The sequence below is a fragment of the Rattus norvegicus genome, chromosome 7 (genome assembly GCF_021556685.1).
Source record: "Rattus norvegicus strain SHRSP/BbbUtx chromosome 7, alternate assembly SHRSP_T2T, whole genome shotgun sequence".
Taxonomy (NCBI): domain Eukaryota; kingdom Metazoa; phylum Chordata; class Mammalia; order Rodentia; family Muridae; genus Rattus; species Rattus norvegicus.
The window spans coordinates 11,083,631-11,092,219 of NC_141540.1; positions in this window are offsets into that span (position 1 = coordinate 11,083,631).

Below are 8,589 nucleotides of genomic sequence, written 5' to 3' on the forward strand. Positions count from 1 at the left end.
TACAGATGTGAGTCAACACCTGTTCCAATTATTGAAGGCATGTTAGTCATTTGAAGCACTTTTCAGCTTTATGAGTGTTTATCTCTGTCTTTTTTCAAATATTTTTCTAGGACTTATTCAATATTTAGTGTTATGTAATATCATTAATATCTCAAGCTATTTTGCATCTAAGTGATAATGATAAAGTTATTTTATGAAATGCTTTGATTCACAATGGCTTCAATAGGTAACAATGCTGTCCAACTGAACAGGACTTTATATACAACAGAAGAGAAAATTTCTCAGACATAATTAATTGAAAGGGAGGAATTTCCAAAATAGTAGCCAGGTAAAGATCCATGATGAAGAAGATGATGTGCACACATCGTTAGAACCTTGAAAGTAATTGAAAAGAAACAAGATACTTCAAATTTCAATAGTGTATCATGAATACCAACTTCTATAAGAAATGGTGTTTGTGAGATACAGTTCTCCACTACTACCTTTTGGATCAAACAAAACTGAATGTGGAAGAAAAAATTAGTCAGGAGAAATAACAATTCTATTTAATGTGTGCTGCAGTTAGAAAACTAGTATTCAAGGTACAAACATGAAAATACTTTCTGTCTTAAAGTTTATGCTTGTATATATTGTTTGTATCTCCAAATAATTAAATGTTCATTTTAAGTACAATAATGCTTTAGCTATATATTGTTTGTATTTCTGGATAATTTAGGCTTATTAAAAACACAGTAATAACGTTTTAAGCCTATGAGTTTAATCACTATTTCTTATATTTGTGATGCAATGGAAAATCCTTAAAGTAAAAAAATGCTCTTTATTCTAATATATGTGAGATAAGGTAAACTGTCCTTTTCTGATTAATTTTAGATAGTGTAAAGTAAGACCCAATCTATATATTTAGAGCAAGGTTAACTTGGCTTTTAAAACCCACCTTTATTGAAATGAACCTAGATTATCTGAATAATTTTGCCTATTTTATTTCAGTAGTAAGATCACAAACAACTGGATGCCTCTTTTTTATTTATTGGTTGTGAGCATAAAACTTAAGGCTTTCACATGCTAAAAAATTGGAGATACCAAACTTTACTCCCAGGACATAATTTCTTTTGTGGTTAATGATTCTGAGTTTCAGATAGTACAGATGTAATATTTCTCTTTTGTGCCCTTTTGAAGGCTTCTAACCCTGATAGCATTTCCCTGAAATATCCTTCTCTCACATCACATTTAATTATGAATTTTATGGATGACGTAGACAGCTAGAAATAACTGATTGCCTTGTAATGAACTAAAATCATGTAGTATCTAGTGAAGTGATTTAATAAGTAAAGAGGTGGCAGAGATATATAAAATGCCTTTAGGTTGTGTTATGGCAAAAGGAATTTAAAGTAAAGGGAAATCAAAGAAGGCCAAAGCTAAATGATGGTATCTTTTTACATTAGGAAAATTTATACTGGAAAAAAGTAAATGACCAAAATTGTCATTGTGCATAGAGGATTTAAAATATTATGATAAAATATTAATATAGAATATGCCTGTATTACAAAGGTTCATTTCTTTTTTCTTTTTTAAAAAAAATTTTAGATATATTTCTTTATTTACACTTCAAATGTTAATCCCCTTCTGGGTTTCGTGTCCATAAGCAAGCATTCCCTCCCCTCCACCTACCCCATATGGGTATTCCCCCTATACATCCTCCTTATTGTCCCCCCATATTCCCAGCTCTGGGGGTCCAACCTTGGCAGGACCAGGGATTTCTCTTCCCCTGGTGTCCCAACAAGGCTATTCTCTGCTATATATGCAGTTAGAGCCCTGGATCAGTCCATGTATTGTCTTTAAGTAGAGGTTTAGGCCCTGGAAGCTCTGGTTGGTTGGCATTGTTGTTTTTATGGGGTTGCAAGCTCTTTCAACTCTTTCAATACTTCCTGTAATTCCACCCAAGGGGGGTCCTATTCTGAGGACTGCTGAAAGTAATTTTTATGAATGATTGAAAAGGATCTTGTGATAGGACTCTCATGCCTGTTAAAGTTAACTACAGTTTATGTTCTCTATGAACTATAAAAGACTAGTAATGATACAAAATTGAAAATGAAATGATTATTTGAGAGGCGATCTTGTGGTAAATATTATGAGAAATATTCATAGATAGCTCTAGGGATATATAATGGGGTTTCTATTATCATGGTAGAGTAATAATCAATAGATTATTCTGCTATTTTAGCATATGGTTGATATTTCTTTCTTTGTTTTCCCATATACTATAATTTCATTTTCAGAAGTGTAATGTTAGGAACAATCTTTTCAGTAAGAAAATTAATGTTTATAATTCTCTGTTCTATATAACCAATGTGACTTTTGAAATTTATAATTAAGAACCAGAGGTCCTTTATAACCTTCAGGTTCAAAATTTAATGTTGAGATATTGATTAGTTGATAATGTACTTGCAAGCATGAGAGTCTGTGTTCAATCTAAGAATCCACGTTTAAAAAATTCTAGTTGGTTGGTGGTAGCACAGGTCTTTAATCCCAGTACTCAGGCAAGAGATTCTCTGAGTTGGAGGCCAGTCTGTTCTACAGAGTGATTTCTAGGATGTTCAGATCTATGCAGAGAAACCCTTTCTCAAAAACCAACCACCACTACTACCACCACCACCAACAACAACAAAACAAACAAACAAACAACAACCCCCCCCAACAACAACAACAATAAAAACAATCTAGGTGTAGTGATGCTGCTGGGAAGTAGAAGCAGGCAGATCCCTAGGATTTACCTGACCAGGTTGGCAAGTTCTAAAGAACGTACTCTATCTCATACAAAGGATAGATGACCTGAGGTTTTCATCTGGACTACATACACACACACACACACACACACACACACACACACACATACACACACACGTAAGCAATGGCTTTTCTGTATATTGAAAGATGTTTAAACCTGATATTCATCAGTTAACATAGTCTTCTCAGAGAAGGAACATACTTCAGTGTTTTCTCTTATAGGCTGCTGGAACAAAATTTTAAAGTATAGTCAACTATAACAAAGTATTCCATATCTGGTCTACATTTTCTTTCTGAAAAATATAACTAGCTATTATGAATAATATAGAAATGTAGGTATCACATGCAGAACTTTTATCCTTGAACATTTAACTTTTCATGATATTACTTTAAAATATCTCAGGAATACACTTGTTGTCTTTTTGACTCCTTCCCAGATATTCATAATTCCCCAACAAAATGATCTAATAATACCCTTTACCTTCCATTGCAATTTATATTTCTTTAATAATCCATTAAAGTGATAAATTCATGTGTAAGGACCTTACGCTCTTTATCTTAGCAATCAATTAATTACATTGTAAGCTGAAATATTTTTTAATTCTGAGCCAGCATGTGTAAGGTCGGAGATTTGCTTATATATATGAGTAGAAAGGACATTCACTAAAGGCATCAAGTAAACTGTGATGTGAACAGTTTTCTTTCTTTAATTTTTTTACCCCCGGCATAGTAATGCATACTTTTAACAAATCACTTGGGAGGTAGAGACTAGTAAATCTCTCTGAGTTTGGGACCAATCTGGTTTATATAGTGAGTTCCAAAACACCCAATGATATATAGAAAGATCTTGTTTCAAAACAAAACAGAAAACAAAACATAACAAAGCAAAATACTCAAAACCAAACTTAACAACCAACCATACAAAAGTAAAAATGATTAAAAAGAACTTTCAAGTTTCCTTCCTTTAGAATTGGGAGCAAGGTCAGCTAACCCAGATAACTAGCATCCAATAAAATCTACAGTGATGGGTTGGGGATTTAGCTCAGTGGTAGAGCGCTTGCCTAGCAAGCGCAAGGCCCTGGGTTTGGTCCGCAGCTCCGGAAAAAAAAAAAAAGACAAGGAAAAAAATCTACACTGACTGTCACAGAGGAAGGAAGTTCTAAGAACTCTGGTGTTCCATGACATTCCTAGGGATTTCAGGGAAAAGTAAACAAAATCTGGAGGGTCTGGAAGACTGTCTTTTCAGCCCATCTGCCTCCTGTCAATTCCTCACTCTTGTTCTTCAGTGTTTAGTTCAGTCTGCAGACTCCTACATCGGGCTACTTGGAATGGAACCCCTTGTTTTGAAGCACCTACCTTTGATTCAAATCCTGGAGACTCTACTCTTCTGTAAAACAATAAGAGACAAAGTTTGAAAAGAAATATTATTGGAACAGAGCCATGCTCTTTTCTCTTTATGTATTTGGAAGATCTGAAGAAAAGTATTAATGGTAGTGTCCATTCAGTATATCAGTATGTAGGTAACCAGCCAATATTTAGAGATGATTTTTCAAGGGACCCTGTTTTCACAGTGAGAGGGGTTGCATGCCAGATTCCTGAGGAAACACTCCAGACAATGCTCACTGTACACGATGGTGACAGTGTTTACTGAATTTATGGTTTTCTACAAAAGTGACAACTCCCATTTAAGCTTCTTTTACAATACTTCATATATGCATGAATGATATTGATAAGCATATATAAAGTATGTTTCTCTGAAATATTTTTCCTAATCTTTCATAAAGAAAACTAAGTACAACTATTAAGTAAGTACTTACTATTTGGAGAGCCAATCACACCTTTCATGGGATACCAGCAACACATTCCTTGCATGGGACATGGGACAGATCAGTGAAGTCTTGGGTTTGAATTTCTGGCTTGTTCTCAAGAACCTCTACTCACCTTAGGATGCTTCAGTGATTATGTTGCTAAGATTCTTACCCCTAACTTCTTGCCCTAGCCAAGCTTTAGGAATTTAAAATACTTTAGAATGCTCCAACATAATATTGGGGTCGTTCTTCTTTTCATTCTTTGGACATTAAGAGATTTCTCTGATTTTGAAAAGGAAAATATTTTGATCTTCATCTCTTCTTGATAAGGTTTGGATGTTAATAGAGTAATTGTTTTTTTTTTTTATTTCTGAAAGCTTAGATGAAATAGCCACAAGGGACCTTGTTGAGACAATTTTAAGATCACTAATGAGTTTCCTATGTAAGGAACTTGGCAGAAAACCCAAAAAGAAAAAAAAAGTACCAGTGAGGACAGTGTCCTCAGAGAAACGGAGATACAATAGTTGCAAGTACAGGCTGACATAGCATTGAAGACCAAAGGACACACTGACTTCCTGGATTTGTGTCCAACTCCTGGAGTGGACATAAGACCATCAGACTTAATTTAGTTTCATTTAAAAATTATAGCTGAATGCCAGAGACCAGCTCAGCAGAGGACAGGGCCTGAGCAGGATGATTGTAGCATCCAATGTGGAGGTGAATTACACTGGATAGCAGTTTGAATTTTCCCTGAGGCTCTAATGAGTGTCTGTACTGGGGAGGCAGAACACAGAGTAGGAAACTCTGCTTTCCCAGGGCCACAGGGATTGTTTCTTACAGTAATAATTATATAATTTCTTATTTTCATTTCAAAGAATTTCTAATCATAGGTATAGAAGGAGAATAAAACAAAACTTTTAAATTAATGATTATAGTCTAAGTGTCAATAATCATACTTCCTGAGACAAAGTGTAGCTAAGCAGGGAAGAGAGGACTTGATCTTGCTAAGAAAGCCTTAGTGTTTCAAGTACTTGACAGTTTGAAGTCTGAAAAAGTTATCTTTTACAAGTGACTGTACCAAGCAAAACAAAACTTTTTTCTTATTTATTAATCACTTTATTTGCTTACATTTCAAATGATATCCCCCTTCTTGGTATCCATTCCACAAAACCCTCATTCCCACCACCCCCCCACCTCCCTTTAGCCTCTATGAGGGTGCTCCTCCACCAACTTCACACTCCTACCTCACTGCTCTAGCATCCCCCTACGCTGGGGCATACAGCCACCACAGGACTAAGGGCCTTTCCTCCCATTGATGCCCAATAAGGCTATCCTTTGCTGTATATGTAAGTGGAGCCATGGATCCCTCTATGTATACTCTTTGGTTGGTGGTTTAGTCCCTTGGAGCTCTGTGGTTTCTGGTTAGTTGATATTGTTCTTCCTATGGGGTTGCAATCCCTTTCAGTTCCTGCAAATCAAAAATTTAGCAAGCTGAATTACAACCTATTTCAAGCCTTTCTTTTTCTTATTTCCTTTTCTACTTCTTATATATGTCTTTCCAATATATTCTTTATTTTCATTCTACTACTGAGTATGAGAAGTGGTAGGAGCCATTTGCCAACTTCTAAAAGCAGAGTAAAGATTTGACTGTTTTTCTCATGGAGAGAGAGAGAGAGAGAGAGAGAGAGAGAGAGAGAGAGAGAGAGAGAGAGAGAGAGAGAGAGAGAGAGAGAGAGAGAGAGAGAGAGAGAGAGAGAGAGAGAGAGAGAGAGAGAGAGGAGAGAGAGAGAGAGTCTGCTTGTCAGGCAGCTCAAGGCTAGAGGCTTGATGGAAGGAACAGAGAGACTTTGAATGGGAACAGATGCCTTATATGTATATTTTAGCAATTGTTTCTGTTAGCTTGTGGCTTTGTTTTCCATGGTTTACTGTGCAATATAAAATCTATGAAAAATACACTTGCTGCTGACATGGTAATGACTTGTGGCCCTCCCATATCTGTCTCTTGAATCTTCTTTCTGCTTTTCCAATAGTTATCCTCACTGCCACCGCACACTCAGAGGACTGTTCAACTTCTTGCTGGAGGGCTGGTACAGAGAAGAGTATCAAATTCTAGTTTCCACAAAATTCTATCCCTTCTGTTTTCATATTCTCCAGTAAAATGTAGCAGGACTTTTAGTGATTAACCTAGGTTCTTTGATTCTTGGCTTCCTAAACTCTTTTGCATACTGCTTCTTTTTAAAAATCTTCATTGATATTATAACTAACTACAGAATTAGCAGGAAAAGTTCCCAGTTTTATTTGTGGGGTTTCTGCATGTTCAAAGTCTTAGCCTTTGTCCCAGCCTTTAGGGTTGAGAAGACATCCTGCTTGAGGATTTTACTATGTTAATTTTAAATCCAGATAACTTCTTCCTGTTCTGTTTCTCTCCCTTAGACCATCTCAGAACACCATTGCTTTCAAAGGCAAAAGGCAAATAGGGAATACCATAAACATTTGTATAAATAATTCAAAAACAGCACCAGGCAGCCATCTGTTTGCTGAAAACTGGAACTTTATCACAGTCTCATTAGCATTTTGGTCAGTGGCTCTGCCAACTGAAGGAAACAAAATATCATGGCAAGAAAGTGTATGGATAATTGCAGTTTGGGGGCTAATTCCATCTACTAGTTATATAGTTAATGCTATCATTTAGATCATACACAGATATCTACATTTGTAAACACATTTAATGGTATCCAAATGCTCCTTACATAGTTTTGGTAAAGGGTAAAAAGAATGCACTTGACAGGGAGAAAGGCTGTAGAGTGTCACTTTCTAGGTATCACACAATCATTGCAATAATGAACCCACAGTAGCTGTAGTTACTAGCCTTGGGCCTGCACAAGGTTGTTCCCATTCACAATTAGGAAAGGCTCATGGGAACCTACCACAAATATTCATTAGAGAACAGATAGACTTTTAACAAATAGTACTGGCAAAGTGGATAGTCTCTGTGATGAGATCAGCCTATATACTCTCTTGCACTCCATAGGTATGAAACAGTCATTTTTCATGCCATGCAATGCCCTAGGAAACTCAGGTTTAAAACACCATTTACCTCCATTTATGTTTTAATACACTGCACCATTTGTCAGGCTCCAACCATCCAACACAAACTGATGGTTGATTTATTCTTGGAAATAGAAAGGGAGCCAATCTCTAAATTTTTGGGGGGTTGTTTGAGGCTTTAGAAACACATTGTTATATTAAAATCATACCAGGAAAAACAGACTGAAGAATTTACAAGACACACCAGACTGAGAAAATGAAGTAAGTCCCTTATTTTGATGTAATTAAATGACAGACACCAAACATTGCAATGGGATGGCCTGATACCTGATGTATGTCAAGAAGTAATAGATGACTTTCTGCGGAGCTTGGGCTGTGTTTTTTACCTAACTGTTGATGTTCCCTACATGACTGCTGGCATAGACCCCTGTTTCCCTTGTTGGGAAGTATATTTTGAACTTGCAATTACCTCTTCCTAGACCCAGTTGAACCTCCCTACTCATGGCTTGACTCTTCAGTTTTGGTGTCAATCATTGACTCCAGCCTAATACAGGAATAGCTCACCTCCTAGGACTTATCTACTTCTTTCTCTTTTGATGCCTATAGTGTGACATCATCTGGACCTTCAGGAGAGAATTCTTTTTCTCTGCTAACTTTATTTTATTTTTAGCTTAATTTTATTTTTCATATATTAAATGTTTTATCAATGCATCATTTTAGAATATATTTTAAATTAAAATATAATTATATCAATTTTTCTTTTAATTTTCTCCTAGTCCCTCCCCATATACACTATCTCTCCAGCTTTTTCATGTCCCCAATAACTCTAAAACTGAATGCCTTTCTTTCTGTAATTTTACTGTTATACACACATATGTATATATGCACAAACAATCTGTTGAGTATGTTTTTGTTGTTTGTTCATATATGGTTTCAGGACTGAAAAATT